At 36.3% G+C, this 22,009-nt stretch overlaps 1 long non-coding RNA gene across 1 annotated transcript; it reads right to left on the bottom strand.

The window, feature by feature from the left end:
* Positions 1–10,051: 10,051 nt before the first annotated feature.
* LOC306667853 lies at positions 10,052–12,527 on the bottom strand. The gene is made up of 3 exons (XR_013765660.1): positions 12,456–12,527; positions 11,678–11,791; positions 10,052–10,693 (listed from the first exon to the last, which is right to left on the bottom strand). It is a non-coding gene; the product is annotated as an uncharacterized lncRNA (long non-coding RNA).
* Between the last annotated feature and the right edge of the window lie 9,482 nt (positions 12,528–22,009).

Below are 22,009 nucleotides of genomic sequence, written 5' to 3'. Positions count from 1 at the left end.
AAGTAAGGAAAGTCTCAATACTATGAATCCATGAAATTCAAATGGTCTGTGAGCTTGGCAGACCCCATAACAAACTCAAACACACTGACATGGGTGCAATCACATGCTTCTTTTCCAGGTTATGGTTCTTCATCAAAAATGCTGCCCAGAGATATTTGGATTATACATGCCCCAATTACATCTTCTTTGTGTGCTCATGTGATGCAATCGTCCAAAGACCAAGGGAACCAAACTGCTAGTTCAATACTTAACCATCAATCAGGTCTTTTGAAAATTGGAAACTGGTCTTTCCCTGCTTGTAAATGCTACCCCTAATGCCCCCAAACAACTGTTACAAAGTTTTCTTTGGGATTTAACTAAGATTCCTGGGGATTTAAGATACTGGCTGCCAGATTGTTAAAATGCATTAATGTTTATAGTGATTATGATTACGAGAACTAATAATAAATACTTGCATATACCTGGAACATAGCCCAAATCCTACTGTTTCACAAGAAAGACTCTGTGTAAAGTCCTTCGGAAAGCAGCACACAGAAAATCTGAGACCAGTCTAGACCCACAGAACGGCTGCTACATGCCAGAAGCAGGCTAATCAAATTCTCCCCAGACCTCCTCTAATGCTTTAGAAAATGAGAAAAGAAAAATGACTATCTTAATTGCATCTTTTCATTACTACCAATTTGGATAGGTTGACTGTATAAAAACAGTGCAATTCTGATTATATCAAGCCCAGTTTAAGTCAAAGAAATAGTCACAGTAAGAAATGGCTTATAAATGCTACTGTCAATGAAACAATTAGTTCTTATGAGCTCCTAATAATCCTAGAGACTGAATTGCAGTCAATCTCATCATGTTTCAGTTTGTCCAAGGATGGTTAGCTCTAGTGGTAAAAAACTTTGTGCTGGCAAATGAGTCCAAGGTGGAGGTCTGATTCACTGTGAACCAGTTACCTCTCCTGAACTGCCCAGTCACACCCCAGGGAGGGGTCACTGACCCTGAAGAGTCAAGTTCTTCCTGCTACTCAGAAAGGTACATTTGCTTTAAATTCCAGTTCGTAGCACTAGTGTTATGTGCAAGGTGCTGCATGATCACCACTTTTTTTTTTTTTTATTTTTTTTATTGTAAACAAATGGGGTACAACTTGTTTCTCTGTTTGTACATGAAGTAGAGGCATACCATTTGTGTAATCATACATTTACATAGGGTAATGGTGTTTGATTCATTCTGCTATCCCCCCCACCCCTCCCACTCCTCTTTAATTCCAAAGTTTCTCTGCCCTCTGGAACCAAAGAGCTAATAATATTCCTTCACCTGAGTAGCAACAGAGGTTGCTGATTACTTTGTTCCCAAAAGGAAAAAAAAAAAAGTTTTCATGACTTTTGATGGCAGTATTAAGATTTGGGTACCATTAAGGGTATCATTTCCCCTTTCATGGCCATGGAAAAGGTTTCCATTATAAAATATCTCAGGAAGGAATATAATAAGGAAAATGAAATGTACATGAAAGTAGGAAAACATCTTTTCAGAGTCATAAGAGGGTAAAAATCAAATGTATCCTAAAGAAATATTCGCTGGACAGAAAGAAAGTGTGTGTGTACATGTGCATATAAGACAGAGAGAGACAGAGGGAGGATAACAACTGAGAAAGGGATGAACTTTTAAAGCTATTCAAATCTCAGGAGTATTGCATGTCCCTTTTACAGGACAAAGGGGCAACTTGTACTTCATGCACAATACCAAGGACTATATAAGGCAAATGTTTACAAACTGTGATGGATTGTTTAAGCCCAAACGTTTCCCTCCTGCCTCAGGATTGTGTGTCTACATGAAGTTGAAAAGGCTTTTAAAGATAAGGTAAGCCAGCAAGTACTTGAGAGCCAATGAGAAAGCTGTTTGCTTGTCAACCTGATACAGGTTGATTTACTGATAGCCAATCCACAGCTTGAAAAGTGATGAAAGAAATTCTAGCAGGGTGTAAGTGTGGGGGCAATCCCTAGAAAAGAAGATCGGCTGAGGCCAGAGAGTGAAACACAAAGAACAGTGGGAAGAAAATAACACACTTTATAATATTCTACCGTATCCACCACTTCTAAACACTTTTTTAGAGTGACCAAGCCCTTGCTGGACTTGGAGTTAGAGGATCCCAGTCCAATTTGGGCACCTGGCCAAGGCTCCCACTTTCCCTAATTTTCCTTTGTCTGTGTGATGAATGGCTTCACTGAGGCCTCACTCAGTTGCCTGGATGGTCACTTGCTGTGAGCTTTCTCCATTTTCTTCATACATCGTTTTGTCAGGTTAATTTCCTAAGCCATTGGACTATCTTTTGCTTCATTTTTATTTTTCATAGCTTTATTATGATATAATTAACATACAACAAATTGCCCACGTTTAAAGTATTAATTTGATAAGTTTTTACGGACACCTGTGAAATCGTCACCAAAATTTAAAAAATGAAATGGGCTGGGGTGTAAGTCAGGAGTAGAGCACCTGCCTAGCTTGTGTGAGGCTCTGGTTTGATCTGTAGCCCTAAAAAAAATTTAAACAAGACAAAACATAGATAAACCTCAGGACATTTTCTCATGTTTCTTTGTTATCTCTTCTTCTTGCTCTTTCTCATCATCCCCTCTATGATGTTACCATTGATCTGGTTTTTATCATTATAGATTGGTTTGCATTTTCAAAAATTGTATATATAATTGAAATCTTATGGTACATACTACTTTTTTTGGTATGAAATCTTTCACTGATTATATTATACTGAGACTTGTTGACATTGCTATGTATTCATAGTTCATTACTTTTTAATGCTGGATAGTATTCCATTGTATGGATGTACCACAATTTGTTTATCCATTCATCCCTTGACTAATATTTGAGTTGTTTCCTGTTTTATGCTATTTCACATAAAATTACTATAAATATTCATGGACAAGTTTTTGACCACACATGAACTTTCATTTCTTTTGGGTAAATATATGAGAGTGGAATGGCTGTAAAATGTGGTAATAATGTGTGTAACTTTTTAAGAAACTATTGAGATATTTTCCAAATTGCTAAACATTTGACATTCTCATTAACAGGTTATGAAAGCTCTAGTTACTCCAAATTCTCTCACCTTGGCATAATCATCAGTCTTAAATTTTAGCCAATCTACAGTATGTATAGTGGTGTCTCATTTTGATTTTAGTTGCATTTCCCCAATGATTAATGATATGAATCATTTTTATGTGCTGCTTTGCCATTCATATATATATATATATATATATATATATATATCTTCCTTCTTAGATGAAAGATCTATTCAAAAATTTTGTTATTGGGTGGGTATTTATTTTCTCATCATCTAGTTTTTCAAGGCCTTTATGTATTCTAGATATGAGTCTTTTATCAATTTATGATTCACAAATATTCCTCCTAGTTTGTGACTTGAGTTTTCATTCTCCTAATAATATTTCTAACAAAATAAAAATGTTTAATTCTGAATGAAGTTCAATGTATTATTTGTTCTTTTGTAAATCATGATTTTGGTGTTGTGTCTAAGAAATCAAAATAATAAAGATTATTTTTCTATATTTTCTTCTAGAAGTTTGGCAGTTTTATGTTTTACATGTATGTCCATGATCTAATCTGAGCTAATTTTTATATGTGGATATAAGCAAATAAAATTTTTAACTAAAGGGATGAAGAAATATATAACAAGGAAAAACCCTGAATGTTTCGTTGCACTGTGATAAGGTTAAAAGCAAGAAAAAAAAAATCTTTCTGATGCTCCAGATGGTAATGTTGTATATCCTCGTTGCCTTCTTCAACTGATTCTTCCTAATATTTATGCTTTTGAAGTAGCTTTGGGATTTAAAAATGGCTTAATTAATTGGATATAATTCGTAGGGTAAGTCAAGAACAAGTAACGCCAATAATAAGAAAGTCAGCAACTTAGAAGTTATTAAAAGGGTTGGCTCTCATAAGTCAGAGTGGACACCAAATGGAGGAAAGACAATTATGAGAAGAGAGTTATACCAAAGAAGGAGGAGGGAAAGGAGGAAGGAATGGAAGAGTAAGAGAAGGAGAAGTCATTGGGGAGGGGAAGGAGAAGAAAAGTGCTATGCCAGGAAGTGTCTAAGCCTGGGACAAGTCATCACTTTATTATTGAACTTTGTACTTGTAGACAGGGCTGCTGAATCATCAGTGCCACAGGATCCAACCTTTGCAAAGTGTGAGATTTGAATGAACAAAGGACAATGTTGGGAACAATTAAGGGTTCCTTACCAAGCAAAACAACAGCTCCCCTTCCTGCAGTTTGGATGCTTTCCTTCTCACGGCTCCAGGAGTGCACACACCTGAAGACAAAGCAATGATTTGGCAAAAGCTAACCAACAAACAAAACAAGCAAATATGCCTTGCCTAACATTAACTACTGCAAGACACTGTGATAGGTGGAGAGGTGCTATATTTGCTCTGCTGCCTGAAAATCCCTAAAATGCTCCCTCAAATGACCCCTGATTTGAACTTTGTTATGTTACTTCCGTAAGAGAGGAATGAATTTTCTCTCCTCTGAGCTTCAGCAAGAAAGAGGATAATTCATTTCTTAGGTTGCACATAAGAAAATAGAATATAGCAAAGGAAATAGGCCTCAGGCTGAATCACCCTCTCAGTAGCCTTCACCCTGTTCCTGAGACAAAAGAGGTTTAGTCCCTCCTTGTAGACCTTAGGGGACCTGGAGTCCATTCCAAAGGTGAGTGTATGTTTGTGTTTGCACATGTGTGTTTGTGTATCTAAGTACAGAAGAGCATGAGAATGACTGATATATGATATATTGACAAAAGCTAGAATTCACTTGGAATAAATCTTGCCTTTCTGCAGCTCATTTCTACCAGTCGTGGAAAGTAACTAACATTTATTGAGCACCTAAATGCTAGTATTTTCCTACGCCTTTTATTTATGTCATTACTATTTTTGTAACTGCCTGAAATGAGGTAATATTAATATTGTCATTTTACCAAGACACAGAAACTCCTAGCAATTAAATAACTCAATCAAAATCACATTATTTATAAATAACAGGAGAGACTTGAACCCAACCAAGTTTTCCCATCTCTGAAGACTTGTCTTCCAAGTGTGCTTACTTGAAAGCAAAATGTGGACACTTTGAATGTATATGCATATGTCTAACAGAGGCTTAGAGGGAATAAAGGTACATTGGGGATTAAGCAATTTGACATTTACATAACAACCACTTATGACTCTGGGGGATATAAAACAATAGAGAAAATTCTCAGCACTTCTGTCCACAGCCCAGTGAGGCCCAAATTCACAGGAAATTTAATTTACTTCAGAATAATAGAATTTTTTTTTTAAATCACTGAAAGTTACTTTCTGACAAATGGAAATGTATATTTTTTATTTATTAAGCACAAATTTATTATGAATTATTCTATAGAGCAGAATTTATTCAAACATAGGACATAAGGGTTTTCTTCTACTTTTTTTAAAATGTGGAAATATATTTATTACACAACAATTCACCACTATCATTTTACTTTGTAAGGACTAAAATCTGTTAATAAAAGGAATAAAGAAGAAAATCCAAAAACTAAAATAAAATCCATGAATATAATGATCAAAAAAAAAAAATCGAATTGTGCTGTACCAAAGGAACTCTAACTTGAGAATTGACCAGTTATGAGTTAATATTTAGGCATTAAAATTTTTCTTGTATCCAGTTTTTGGAAAAGAACACTGGGGATCTGAAGCAAGAGACCATGGTTGCATTCCCGACTCTGTCTCTTATGCTATACTACTTCCTTCAGGTCACTCATTATCTCTGGGATTCTATTTCCCATATGGAAAATGAGAGCTGGAATTATGATCCAGCCTGGATATTCTGCAACAAGGAACAGGATCATGTTAGATTTGCCATTTGTGATTTATTGTTTCATAACTTTGCAGGAGACAGGGCAGATTTTGCAGACTGCTTCCCAACCCCACCACCTCTAACAATTTGAGATCTAATTTAAACCCTCTAAAGAAAGTGGAAAACTCTACCTGGTGGGCTCATTAATCCCCATCAGCAGGTTCTGGTTTCCCGGCTAGTCTCAGCTGACACTTCAGGGATGTATGGCTTTGCCTCTGTGCCGCAATGCCCCATTGTGCACCTGGAGAAGTCAGGGAAGACTATGTTCAATGTTGAAACGCTTAGCTGGGTTATGAGCTGGAAATAGTGATCAGTCCTTGAATCTTTGCTGAAGGATCTCAATTTAAGAACAGGAGAGTTTGCAGCAGATGGTTTTTTTGTTGTTGTTGTTGGTGGTGGTGTTTTCCTTTTTTCTTTTTTGGTTTAGGAACATCTTTGTTTAGCAATGGCATATTCATTTCTTTGGGACATTGTATTGAGTTTGGTGAACTGGTTTTTGTTTCTTTCCCTCTGCTCATTTCAACGATGGTTTTATTTAGAAAGGCAATTCTGAGCAACACTGGCCCAGGTAATAAACCTGTAGAAAACCATCCCCAACTCAGTGCACACATTACAATCTACAGCACAGCCTGGTTTTGTTGTTTTTTTTATTTCTCACCTCCCCAGGCACAGGGAAGAGAAACATAGATATTAACCTTTATATCTCCCTCAATGCTGTTGGTGTGCTTACTTGAAAGCAAAATGTGGACACTTTGAATGTATATGCATATGTCTAACAGAGGATTAGAGGGAATAAAGGTACATTGGGGATTAAGCAATTTGACATTTACATAACAACCATTTATGACTCTGGGGGATATAAAACAATAGAGAAAATTCTCAGCACAGGGCTGAGGTTTCCACTGCAGGATTCCCAGGACCAATAATGAAAATCGTGTGGCTGAATCTTGTCACATCTGCTGAGAACTTAGCCTCAAGTGTTCTCATTATGCAAACTTCGGGAGCTCACAAACAGTGGATTGAGTTAGTGTGCTCTCTTCTGGATGCCAATCTTACCCGTATTCTTTTTGTCCCATCCATTGCAACATGCAGTTTTCTTTTATTTTGTTTTGTTTCCCTCAGGTTATTTCTGAGCCATAAGTGGGAAGGGCGAGGAGCAGAAGGAGAAAATAAGTTAACAATAACTATCGGCTTCATGGGATCCACTGCCACTTGTGTGAGGCTATCTTTCATAGGAAGACCCATTTAAATTGGGCTTTGCATGGTGCAACCAATTAAATTGCTCTCATTTTCAGCATCTGAACTGGATTTGTCATGAGAGCAGAGCCGATGTCAGAGTTCATCATAAGGAGGCATTAAGGAGAGTCCTAGGGTGTGGCTCTCTGTTGTGCATAAACTCCACCATCCATCTGTGAGCCTTCACTCACAGCCTGAAGATGGAGCCCTGAACCACCTCCTCTTCCAAGGTCCTGAGAGAACCCAGAGGATGGTGCTTATAAAATGGCTTACCTTGGTACCATGTACTTGGAAAACAAAGAGCACCATTTAGCTCTTTCTTCTTCCCTTGAAGTCTGTATCTCCCATCATTCTGATGCCTCATGTTGCACTTCTCACATGGGCACACCCCAGCGTGCAACAATGGGGAAGGCCCTGCTCAATAGCATGCCAAGCTTCAGAGAATTTAATCCTATCACTGATGCTGGGACCTGGATCAAAATCAAGCAGAAAATTCCCTCTCAGGATCTGAAATGTTCTTCTTTTTCCCGGTAAATTCACCTCAGTTTCAGAAGTTAGGCCAAGGTTTTTCTTTGGTTTGGTTTTTAGCATAAGTCAGGGAAAGAGCCAGACAACTCATTGTTCAAGTGGAAAAGTGCTCTAAGAGAGAGACATTATTTATTTAAAAAATCATTCTGATGTGATTCATGAATGTTGATTAATAAATATGAACGTGCCGTTGTTCCTTCTTTCTAATCATTTGTTGAAATCATGATCTACCTCACAAAGTCAAAAGGCACAACATACATAGAGGAGATGCAAGCTTCTGAAAAGGAATAAATGATAGGCTAGAATCTAAAAGAAAAACCTTTTAAACTGCCAAAGGGACTCAATGACACTTAGGACTTGCCTGGTGAATTGAGTCCCCAGAGAAAAGTGTCAGATTCCACAACCCAATCTCCAACTTTCGAGTGAGGGATTTTCTAAATTTCGAAAGGCTGGCTCACAGCAGTAAAACATAAGAAATAGGGTTGGGGATGTAGCTCAGTGAAAGGGCACTTTCCTAGCATGCAGAGACCTTGTGTTAGATCTCTAGTACCATAAAAAAGAAAAAAAACAAAAAAACAAAAAAAAAAAAAATAAGGAGAAAAAGAAAAGAACAAAATAAAACACAACACTCCTGATAAGTGGCTCTACTGAAAACTTAATAGGAAGGGTTTTTATTTTTAAAAACCTACAGAAAGCTATTTTAAATTTGGGTTCTATTTCCATGGAAGAAAAATGAATGAAGAGAATGGATTCTTACCTTTAATTGAAGAATATTTTCGGTTATTCTTATTTTCAGTTTGACTTGTAATAAAGAATTTAGATACTCTGCTAGTTGTACCATATTTTAAAAAAACCAATCCCTGCATAAAGCTAGGATACACTGCTCAATGGGAGCTTTCATTCAGATAGAAGACAGCCTCTTAGCTGGCCAGCTACCTGCTGCCTCTCTCTTTCTCTATTCATCATTTGCATTGCTTCTGCAGTTAATTTCTACAGTAAAAGTCCTGATGGTTTTGATGTTCTGAATGATGATTTTCAGTATCATTATTTATGATCTCCTTCTGGATGAACAATCTACCCCATAGCAAATACCAGTGTTTGTGGTTGAAGCCCCTTCCTCCACCAGCTCTGCCAAGGACCTCTGCTCTGATGACATGAAACTTTCTCTGCTCCCTGAAAATGTCATTTCTTCCTAGGCTCTTTCCTCTGACCAAAATATTCCTCATCCGAAGATGCATCCAGGGAAACCTTTCTCTCCCCTCAAACTCGGCCCAAACCTAATTTTCTTTATAAATTAATTTGACTTCCTAGGCAGAATTAGCCCCTCTGGCCTCTGTTGTAGAATGGCTCCAGTTTTTAAAATGAATCCTTGATATCTATTTGCTTTTCTGATTTTTTTCGTTCGAAATATAATTTACTTAGTTTAGGGAATTGTGCTTTCATCTGGTATTTTCATCTGGTTCATTACAGAGTAGTTGCTTAATAAATTTTTTGCTGAAACAGTAAATGAAGGAATGAAATCAGTAGTTCAAAACCCTGAAGACTGAGGACAGAATTAGCCACTTATCATACATTTAATCCTATGCCTATGCTTTTAGATACTCTTGTAAATACGGGATTTTAGTGAATTTTAGTATTCATGTTATAATGCCTTCTGTGCCTTTGCCTGAATGGATCATGGACATTTACTGAGTAGAAAGGAATGGAAACAACTTTAATTTACCTGAGGTTCCTATTGACTCTGAACCTAGAACCTATATTCTCACTGTGGAATAGATATGTGTACAAGTATTTCCCAGGTTTTAGAAAAGCAAGGCAATTGGAATGTGGAGCTTCTTAACTGTGTGATACACAGAAGAGCATTTTTTTAATTGATAAGTAGCATTTGTATGTATTCATAACTTGCAGAATTATTAATGAATTTGTATTAAGGTGATTTTTTAAGAAGAGAAGCTACTGACCAGACCTTATAAGACAGTAAGATTTCCAAGAGTCCAATGTGTTTGATGTTGAACCCATGGCTAAGCATGTGCCTGCTGTCACTTGGTGCTTTCTGTAAGTCACAAATGCAACTATGGTTCTCTTCTTTTTGTTTTCCCTTCAGCAAAATGATGAGAACAACTTGTAGCATATGGAAGCATTTCCACCCTGTGAGTTATTCTGAGGGGGGAAAATGTGATTTGCAAATTCTGTCAAACGAAACAGGCATTTCCAAATGCTACTACGATGTTCAAATACATCTTGTGTGTCAGAAGTGTCCTGCAGATGTTACCAAAAAAAAAAAAAAAAAAAAAAAATCCTCCAAGGCTGCAAATGAGAACGATGAAATAGTGCAAGAAGCTAGGCCTGCAGTCATTGTTCCAGACAGGAAAACCTTCCTGTGCTGCTGCTTCTGTATCATCAACTTCATCACAAAGACTTGCTCAATTATTCTCATGTTGCAAGCAGCTGTCTACCAAGAAAACTGGACTGCAATGGCAACATTTGTAGACAAGATGATACCTGAAGATCAGGACTAAACAATAAACAACTTTATGCAAGTACCTCCTCTCCCCTGGTCTAAAGTCTTTGTCAAAGCTGGTAGGGAGCACTTCGCTACCGAGCCAGGAAAGCTGTAGTCCCCACCAGGAGTTTTGAATGGGTTTCTGAGCATTCGAACATGGATGGGTGGTGATGTGGGTAAAAGAAGAATGAAGACAACACCACTGTAAATTCCAGATTTATGGTTAGGCAGACAATGTCACAGAGGGACAGAATTACACAATTTTATAAGAATCGTTCTCTAACTCAGTTTTTAATAGAACACAATAGGACAGGGAAAATCCAATTACAGGATAGATCGTCCACCAGGAAAAGATAGAGAACAGTAAAAAACAAACAAACAAACAAACTACAAACCTGTTAACTGATGGTAGAATATAATTAAAGTCACAACATAGCAATGGGAGGGAGGCTTACTTCATTATAAGGTAATTTAATCTTCTACAGGATAGTAATAGAATTTTTTCTCCAACACATCTATGGAAGAGGAAAAAATATTACAAAAAGTAAATGAAATAAAAAATAGATGAAATCTACTCTTGTCATAACAGCTCTGTACTTATGGTAACAAGAAGAATATAATGCAAAGTAAAAACAAATAAAACTACATATATCTTTTGAACACCAGAGAAACTTGGATATGAGACATTCTTCAGAAATTGTCTCAACAAACAAACTGGTCACTTTGTTTCTATGTTTAGTTGCTTTAGCCTTGAATGATATGTTAATTTATGGGTGAAGAAGAAACTGAAACAAAAGATTGTATTAATAACTAGCAGGAAATGTGCTGTGAGCTCATGGTGCTAAACAGATTCAAAACCAGAAATGTAAAGAAAGGAAACATTTTCATTTTAAAATTTTTAACTGATTGCAAAATACACGGTACACCTTAAAGGCTTAAAGGCTGTGTAAGAAAACATGCTTCTGTTTTATAAAGTTGAGACCCTCTCCAGGATTGGACTATATACATAGTCTGGAATTCTCTTGAGCATGCCACTGCAGCTGCTGAAACCATAGCAGGTGTTAATCTAAGTGGTTTATATGAATCACCTCAATTAATTCTCAAAATAATCCTATGAAATATGCATTTTTGTTGTTCTTATTTATTTTGGCACTGGGGATTGAATCCAGGGGTGCTAAACCACTGAACCACCTTTTCAACCCTTTTTTAGTTAAAAAAAAATTTTTTTTTGGAGACTAGATCTCATTATATTATTTAGTTGCTGAGGCTGGCTTTGAATTTGCGATCCTCCTGCTTCAGCCTCCCTAGGTGCTGGAATTTCAGACATGTGCCACCATGCCCAGCTCTGCTGTTCTTATTTGACAGTTGAGGAAACTTTAGCTTAAGACCATAGATATCACAGAGCTGTGAGGTAAATAGGGACAGAATTCTCCCCCAGTCTACCAGAATCTGGGTCTCCCAGTCATACACAGCATCCCTGGCAGTTAAAGTCAACTTACCTGTGATACTGCAGCTAGAGAATGCCCAGCAGTCCCCATTGCAAGGTCTCTTGTTTCTCTCCAGTTTGGGGATCCCTTCATTTCTTACAATAGATCAAAGAACTTGATGTATGTCTGCAAGTATGCCAAATTTAAAAGATAGACTGACATGAAAGAGAACTGAAATCTAAATTAACCTTGACTTTTCAGAAGTTCACAAAGTTTATACAAATGAAGCATCAGAAGAAACAGTTACTGATAATAATTATTTTTCAATAAATAAGACTCCTGAGACAAAGTTCCACATGTCCTAAGTTTTATCCAGGCTGATCTTTCCTCTCCCTTCCTTTCTTTCTCCCAGCTTCTTTCTAAAATCCCAGGCTTTCTGTATTTCTTGGCACAGTGGAGAACACAAAAACCAGAAAGCAAAATAACTTTTCTTTGTGTCACTAACAGTATGGATGGCTTATTCGCAATAGGTCTGTTTCACACAATTTACTTGAGGAGAAGTGAGTTCAGCAGCATGCATGTCCATTTGTAAAACAGTTAAAATATATAAAAGCAAATCCAATGAATACATATGAAATAGTGTCTGAGTAAATAATGTTTTCAGAGTTTATGTGCAACAAATGATCATTTATGAGCAAACAAGTCATGGCAAATGCACACTGTTTTACTAAAATAAAGAATTAAGCTCAAACTTACAAAACTCCTAATTACATTCAAAATCCTTCTTTTCTATTTTCATAACTTGAAAATTTTTAGGATTTTTAAAGATTATTAATTAAGAGCTAAAGACATCTAGCATGTCCTGTTAGTATCTTCTGTCTTGATTCTCCACTTCATCTTTCTTCTCCAAACTAGATGTTACCTTAAAGGTAAAGAATCTACTTTCAATTCTAAGAATTATGAATCATGGCATTCCTTTGTCAAGTTTCTATAAAGCTCTCTTTTATCTGATTCAAATCTCCATGACTCTGCCTATTTTGAAGAACCTATCCTTGCACCTAAGTAATTTCAAACATCCTTTCCAAAATTATATCAACACACTTCTTAGTACTTGTAATTAAATCAAACCAATATCCTTAAAGGCATCTAATTCATTATGCACAGAGGCATAAGGTAAATCATGTTTATGCATTATTTTTAAAAAATATTTTCGTAGTTGTCAATGGACCTTTATTTTATTTATTTATATGTGTTGCTGATTCTCGAACCCAGTGCCTCACACCTGCGAGGCAAGTACTCTACCACTGAGCTGCAACCCCAGCCCTTGTTTATGCATTCTTTTTCAAGTGTTTTTCAATGTTTTGGCTCCCAACCTAAGGATACTTTTGTTCTTTCTCTACATATTCTGCCCATTCTTTAATGCCAAAAGTCTAGAAATATATAAACATTTCTCACCCACTTTCATCTCCTGGACTTTTACAGTATCATGAATGTACATTGGTGCTTCCTGCTGGTTGATTGGCAGGTCAGAAGGGCAAATTGTGACTGAATCATATCAATTGATGACTCTCTTCCTCACCTTAAAGATGTTATTTATTGGGCCTCTTTCTCCCCAGTTCTTTTGCTTTTCCTTCACTCTAGGATATCCTCATGAGGAATTTAAATATTTTGGAGAAATTTAAATTTTTAAATTTCTTTTGTGAAATTTAGTTGGAAAGTGTTACTATATTTCAGTAGTAAACAATATGTTGATCCATGGTAATGTCATACTAACTAATCAGTAATAGATACAACATCTCGAAGATCCTTAAAGATGGAGACATCCTTTGTTATCTTATAAAAAGGATGAACTGATGGAATACAAATCTTATTTTGTGAGAAGGAGTTGTGTTGTCTTTCTGAGGCCAATGTTAATGATTCTAAACATGGAACAGCATTAGTTTTGACTTTTAGAATTAAGAAAAAAATTCATCTATGTTTTGATTTTTAAAATGAAAAATAGGAAATAACAAATAAGAAAGGAAAGGAAAACATACCTAAAATTATAGATTCTTTTTAATGTGTTTATCTATGTTTGAATAGGTTTGTGGGCTTTACTTTCTGAACATTCCACAACTATGCACAGAACACATGGAACGTGTGTAATGTGCAGTGTTCGAGACAGTATTAGTGGAGTAGTGAACAGAAGCAAACACAAATCCCTTCCTCGTGGAGAATGCATTCCAAAGTATAAATGGGAACTATACAAAGCACGAAGTGAACAATTAGAAGTGTATAACACATTATACACTGGTAATTGCTCTACAGAAAAATCAAGGAAGGGGATGATGCTAACAGAAAACAGTTGCAATTTTAGGAAGATGAAGAAATATCCACAAAATAGAAATAACATTAAAGGAAAGGCCCAAATTGTTGAGGAAGAAAAATCAGTTAATTCCAGGAAAAAGAACATTTTAGTAGAAGGACAGAGAAAGGGCCAAGGCCATGATATAGGTGTCTGCCTATGTGGAGCAAGAAATGGGAGTGGAACTTGTACAGGAGGTTGTGACAAGGAGACTAGTATGAAATAAAAACATGAAGGAAGAAGGACCAGAATGTAGTAAGTTTTATGAGTCATTGTAACAACTTTGGTTTCATCTGATTGAGATGGTGCTCCACTGTAGGATTGTACTCAAGGAAAGAGATAATCAGGTTTAGGTTTAATTCATAGTAGTCATTTGGCTATTGTGCTAAAAAAAAATAAATTTAATACTAAGCCAGGTGTGCTGGCACAGGCCTGTAATCCCAGTTATTTGGGAAGCCAGGGCAAGAGGATCACAAGTTCAAAGTCAGCCTCAGCAATTGAGACCCTGTCTCAAAATGAAAACTAAAAAGGAAGTGGGGTGTAGCTCAGTGGTAGAATGTCCATGGGTTCAATTCTCATTACTTAAAAAAATAAAATAAACAAATAAAAATCAACTAAATCTTAAAAAGTTAAATTAAAATTCAGAATATTAAACAACATAGTGTACAAAACATATGGAAAACAGAACCTGGGCAAGAAGATCTGGCATTGGAGATTAAGGACCATTAAGGGGAACATGGGAAGATATCAGTTTTCAATGATGTGTGTCTGTACACTAATCATATAAATGAGCACCAGGCTCTATTCATCTAAAACTGTTATCATACTGGCAAAATATACAATTAGACTTTTAGAACCCTGTATATTTGAAACATGAGGTAGGCTGGATTGGTTTCAGTCTTTCTTTTCCTCTTTTATTGTGTGATTTCCTATTAAGATTTGGGAAACAAAGTTTAAATATTGTTTATCTCAATTTCATTAAACTTCTGATATAAACATCCTCCATGCAGTTTTAAATTTGGAAATGCTTAGGTTGAATATTAACACTTGAAATAAAAATGATGATTTTTTTTTTATCCCGGCGTGTGTTGAGATTATCATAACAAAACAAACGAAAGTTTGACATATCAATCATTATTTCCTTTATTAGTGATAGATTTTTAAAGTTGTATCTCTTAGATTGTAAGAGGCTAAAGTATTTCTCTTTAAGAAAAGTCCATTGAGAATATGATCTCACCAGACCAAAATTTCTAAAGAGATTGTAGCAGAAATATCATTAATCTAGTCATCTGACATATCATGTGGTGTCAGACCTGCCTCTCACAATATGATGCAAGTTTCCCCTATGGGTACAAAAGCTGCAACTCAGTTTCAGAGTTTATCAAATTAAGACATTTTCAGATTTTTATAATTTGAGGGTTTTGATGTCACCGAGCCAATTGTTACAATTTACTCTCTTAACTTTCCATCAAAACATTTATGAAAACTTCAAGGTGGTAGAAAGTTGTCACTGCAGAGACCCTGAGAGTTCATTTACAATTTTCCTTCATTTGAAAGCAATATGAAGAGTTGCATGAGTGACACTGAATTGAGAAACTTTCTGAAGCTACTACATGTTTCCCTGGAAAGAGGAAACATAGACATTGTTAGGAATTAGGACGCTCACACACTCACCCCTGTACCTCACAGACACATAGAAGATCCATCTCACACACATGAATCCCCACAGAAACACTCTAATCTATGGTTTCTGAGGCAGCTAATGATAACTTCCCATCCCCAGCCCTCAACCATGAGTACATATCTTCCATAATCCATTTGGACATATCACTTGACATGAGTGCAAGATGGCAGAGTGAGGAAGGGAACGGACCAATGGCACATTGCTTCATGGAGCGAGATTACTGAGCTGCTGATAAAAACAGGAAGAGTAAAAGAAAAGCACACTCAGGAACTAGTGATAGCTATTACCTACCTTTGATGGCAAAGATCCATACACTGCTCTGTGGCATCTAAGACTTCTTTAATTGGAGTGACAAATCCAAGCTATGGGAGCCTAGGATTATTATTTTAAAAGAGTCACTATGACTCTACAACTGAACAGTTAATTTGGAGTAAGGCTAGGGAGAAAACAGCCTGCTTAATAAGGAACAAACATTAGGTTTGCTTGGATTGCTCACAGTGTTGACTTTCAAGAGATCGTGGGCAAAGGTCTGTAGAGCTGGAAGGGGAAATTGGGTACAAATGTGTTTATTTTTTAACAAAAGAATAAAATGAACACGCTTAATAAAACGAATACAAATTTTAACTTCTTAAATAGAATTGCCCACTACTTAGAAAACAATGAAAATAAAAATAAAAAATGCTACACAGAAACAAATGGGGACTCCTGGTTTCCAATCAGGAAGGCAGGTAAAGAATCCATCTGAATCATAAGTAAAACACTGAACAAACTGAAAAGCAACAACTCTTCTGAGATTGTCAGAGAAGTTAGGTCACAGGGAAAACCACTGCTCCCAAATTGGAGAGACAGACGGGTGGATACAGAGAATCACAACTTAGAAAAGAGCAAAAACCCACAAGCAGAAACCACCATGGGAACCAGTCCTGGGTAGAAAGCTGGAACTATAAGTTGACAAATTGCTAGAAGATTTTTCAGTGTGGGCAAGTCTGAGAGTGAAAAATGCTGGGGATACTCAGTCATAGAGGGTCCATACTTTTGGAATTATATCTCTAGGAGTCCAACCAGGTATTCAGAGTGAATATCAGGGAAAACAAACGAAATCAAATCCTACTGCTTCCTACACGGGGAGGGGGTGGGGAAGAACCATTTTGTAAAAGGGCATTCTGTTCTAAGCAAAGCTTTCCTCAGAAAAATTATTTTACCAAAGCCTAATCTATGGAGATGTATCGGGCCTAATCTACTTGGGGAATGAAAAATATTCAACTCCAGTCCCTTTAAACCTTCCACATTGGGGAAGAGAAATATAATATTCCAGCCAGCTGCAGCCATCCTGTTCACCCATGAGGTGGGAGAGGACTAAGAAGCACTGGTGAGTTCACAGGCTCACCAGAAGGCTGAGACCTACATCGTCATGGCACTACAAAGTGATCCTCCTCCTGTGACACCTTCCTATGACATTATTAAAGACTTACTTTCCTGTTTATTTTACACACTTTATCAAATTCACTGTTCAATAAAAATTATGATGCATACTAAAAGATTAAAATCAAAGTTTGAAAAAAGCTTGAACAAGGCCCCAGAATCAGAGTTAGATATGGAAGGAGTATTATAATTTTCAGATCAGGAATTAATTTTTCAACCAAGAATTTAAAACAACTATGATTAATATGCTAAGGAATTTAGTGGAAAAAGTAGACGACATACCAGAACATGTGGATAATATAAGGGGAAAAGTGAAAATTTGAGGAAAGAATCAAAAAGAAATGTTAGAGATCAAAACCACTGTAGCACTGAGGAATACCTTTGGTGAGTTATTGTTATGCTAGGTACAGCTGAGGAAAGAAAGTGTGAGCTTGAAGATCTGACAACAGAATCTCTCAAAAGTGAAAAATAAAGAAAGAAAAGAAAGAAAATGAAACCAGAACTGAATATTTAAGATCTGTGGGACAACTTCAAAAGGTGTAACATATATGTAATGGCAGTACTAGAAGAAGAAGAAAGAAAGGAAAAGAAGACATATTTAAAGCAATAATGACTAAGAGTTTTCCCCAAATTAATGTCAGACACCAAACCATAGATCCTGAAAGTTCAGAGAGTACCCACCAGGTTAAATAGCAAAATTATTAAACATGGGACACCTGATTCAAACTTCAGAAAATCAAAGAGAAAAAGAATCATAAAAAAATAAATAAATAAATAAACATGGTGATACCTGCCTGTCATCTCAGCTACTCAGGAGCCTGAGTCAGGAAGATCACCAGTTTAAGGGTCACCTAGGCAACTTTGTGAGACCCTATTTCAAAATAAAAATAAAAATAAAAAAGTCTGGGAATATAGCTCAGTATTATAGCAATGGTTAACCTTTATGAGGCTCTGTGGTCAATCTCTTTCTCTCTCTCTCTCTCTCTCTCTCTCTCTCTCTCTCTCTCTCTCACACACACACACACACACACACACACACAAACACACACATAATGAAAGAAGGCAGAGAGAGGAAAATAAGTTCCTTACCTATAGAGGAGCAAATAAAATCACATCTGACTTCTCTTCAGAACCCACGTGAGGAAGTAGAGTGGTATGAAATATTTAAAGTTCTGAGAGGAAAAACCTACCAACCTAGATTTCTGTATTCTGTGGAATTATCTTTCAAAAGAGAAATGAAAACTTTTAAGGCAAACAAAATTTGAAAGAATTTGTTGTCAGTATGTCTTCCTTGCAAGAAATGTTAAAAGAAGTTCTTTAAAAGGAATGAAATTATATAGATTAGAATCTCAAGTTTACAAAAGAAATGAAGAGCATTAGAGATAAAAGAATTTATTTTTCAATTTAAAAAATTTTAAAGTTTGAGTTAGAGACCTCAAAACCTCTCTATCCAGGTAGGGATAGATCCAGCAGGTAGAAAATCAGTAAGGGCATAGTTAAAATCAACAGTGCCATTAATCAATTGAATATAACTGACCTCTATAAACAACTTTATCTAATAAAAACAGATTACACATTTTTATACATTTTCTTAAACTCACATGCAACATTAGCCAAAGTAGTCCACATTCTAAGCCATAATCACTGTAACATGTCCAAAAGAATTTAAATTACACAATGTCTGCTCTCAGACTGAAATACAATTAAACTGCAAATCAACAACCAAGTGGGGCACAGTGGCACACTCCTGTAATTCCAGTGATTTAGGAGGTTGTGGCAGGAGGATTGCAAGTCTGAGACCAGCCTCAACAATTTAGCAAGACACTATCTCAAATGTAAAAATAAAGAGAATGAGGAATGGAGGACTCAGTAGTAAAATGTACCTAGGCTCACTCCTCAGCACCAGAACAAAAACAAAACGACAACAAAAAGATAACTGAGAAATCTCAGAATGCATGGAGAAGAAATGACACTTTTATAAATTACCCATGGGTCAGAGAAATTAAAAACTTTTTGGAACTAGATGAAACTGGAAGTACAACTTATCAAACTTGGTGGGATGTAGCATGAATTGATGATGTGCAAATATATAACTCTCAATTTATGCAATAGAATAAAAGAACTGAAATCAATCATCTAAACTCCTAAGGAAAAATGAGCAAATTAAATTTGGAGTACATAGAAGAAAAGAATTATAAAAAATTAGAGTAGGAATCAATGAAATGGAAATAAGAAATCAATAGAGAAAAATCAATAAAACTGAAAACTGTTTCTTTGAAAAGGTCAATAAGATCATTAAGCCGGGCTCCCTCCGGTGGGAAGCACCTTTCTAGGCTAGCTTCTCAGAGCAGACTGCCCAGTGAGAGCCTTTCTACACAGAGCCAGCCACAAGTCCCCAAGCTAGCAGAGAACTCTGACCTGCAAGCAGCCTCTGGGACCAGGGCAGGGCAGCCGGAGACCTCTCCAGGTCTCTCTCCCTGGAACCAGTAGCAGGCTAGGGGCAGCGTTCTTTGGAAGCACTGCATTATCAAGTGACTCCAAGACTTCAGGCTAATGAAGGCTGGAAGGTGATACACTGGAAATCTACAGGGTCACTATAAGCCAATAGAGGAAATCTACAATATCACAGAGTCCCACTGACATCTGACAAATATGAGAAAACAAGGGAAGAAAATGTCCCAAACAAACCTAGATACTATATCAATAAAACCCAATGACAGCACAGCAGAAGAAAAGTCAGAAAGGGAGTTCAGAATGTACATAATTAAAACAATCAAGGAAGCAAACGAGGAGCTGAAAGAGCAAATGCAGGCATTAAATGATCGCACCAATCAACAGTTAAAAGAGCAAATACGGGAAGCAAGAGATCATTTCAATAAAGAGTTAGAGATACTGAAAAAAAAAAAAAAAAAGAACAGAAATCCTTGAAATGAAGGAAACAATAAACCAAGTTAAAAACTCCATAGAAAGCATAAACAATAGGATAGAACACTTGGAAGACAGAACCTCAGATATTGAAGACAAAACATTTAATCTTGAAAACAAAGTTGACCAAACAGAAAAGATGGTAAGAAATCATGAACAGAATCTACAAGAATTATGGGATACCATGAAAAGGCCATATTTAAGAATTATTGGGATTGAGGAAGGCTTAGAGAAACAAACCAAAGGAATGAACAATCTATTCAATGAAATAATATCAGAAAATTTCCCAAACCTCAAGAATGAAATGGAAAACCAAGTACAAGAGGCTTATAGGACTCCAAATATACAAAATTACAACAGACCCACACCAAGGCATATTATTATGAAAATACCTAACATTCAAAATAAAGACAGAATTTTAAAGGCCGCGAGAGAAAAGAATCAGATTACATTCAGGGGAAGACCAATACGGATATCATCAGATTTTTCAATCCAGACCCTAAAAGCTAGAAGGGCCTGGAACAACATTTACCAAGCCCTGAAAGAAAATGGATGCCAACCAAGAATTTTATACCCAGCAAAACTTACTTTCAGATTTGACGATGAGATAAGATCCTTCCATGATGAACAAAAGCTAAAGGAATTTAAAAAAAGAAAGCCAGCATTACAGAACATTCTCAGCAAAATATTCCATGAGGAAAAGATGAAAAACAACGATGCAAATCAGCAATGGGAGGAACTAGCCTAAAGGAATAGACAAATAAAGGAGAAACCAAATCATGTCAAAAAACAAAAATGAGTCAAATGAAAGGGAATACAAATCGTATCACAATAATAATCCTGAATGTTAATGGCCTGAACTCATCAATCAAAAGACATAGACCGGCAGAATGGATTAAAAAGAAAAATCCAACAATTTCCTGCCTGCAAGAGACTCATCCCATAGAAAGAGATACCCATAGAATAAAGGTGAAAGGATGGGAAAAAACATACCATGCACATTGACACAGCAAAAAAGCTGGAGTATCCATCCTCATTTCAGATAATGTAGACTTTAAGCCAAAACTAGTCAAAAGGGATAAAGAAGGACATTACATACTGCTTAAGGGAAGCATAAATCAGCAAGACATAACAATCATAAATATCTATGCCCCGAACATTGGCTCATCCATGTACCTCAAACAAATCCTTCTCAATTCCAGAAATCAAACAGAACACAACACAATAATACTAGGTGATATTAACACACCTCTCTCACCGCTGGATAGATCGTCCAAACAAAAATTGAATAAAGAAACCATAGATCTCAATAACACAATCAACAATTTAGACTTAACCGACTTATATAGAGTATACCATCCAACAAAGAATGAATACACTTTCTTCTCAGCAGCACACAGATCCTTCTCTAAAATAGACCATGTTTTATGCCACAAAGCTACAGTTAGCAAATACAAGAAGATAGAGATACTACCTTGTACTCTATCAGATCATAATGGACTGAAATTAGAAATAAATGACAGAATAAAAAACAGAAACTTCTCCAATACTTGGAGATTAAATAATACACTATTATAGGATGAATGGATAACAGAAGACATCAGGAGGGAAATTAAAAAATTCTTAGAAGTAAATGAGAACAAAGACACATCATATCAAAATCTCTGGGACACTATGAAAGCAGTACTTAGAGGAAGATTTATTTCATGGGGCGCATTCAACAAAAGAAGTAGAAATCAACAAATAAACGACTTAACACTACAGCTCAAAGCCCTAGAAAAAGAAGAGCAGACCAACACCAAAAGTAGTAGAAGACAGGAAATAGTTAAAATCAGAGCTGAAATCAACGAAATTAAAACAAAAGAAACAATCGGAAAAATTAACAAAATAAATAGTTGGTTCTTTGAAAAAATAAACAAAATTGATAAACCCTTAGCCACACTGACAAAGAGAAAGAGGGAGAAAACTCAAATTACTAAAATTCGGAATGAACAAGGAAATATCACAACAGACACGAGTGAAATACAAA

The sequence above is a fragment of the Sciurus vulgaris genome, assembly GCF_902686455.1.
Source record: "Sciurus vulgaris genome assembly, chromosome: 8".
In the NCBI taxonomy this organism is placed as follows: Eukaryota; Metazoa; Chordata; class Mammalia; order Rodentia; family Sciuridae; genus Sciurus; species Sciurus vulgaris.
This window is presented reverse-complemented; position numbering and strand designations above follow the sequence as displayed.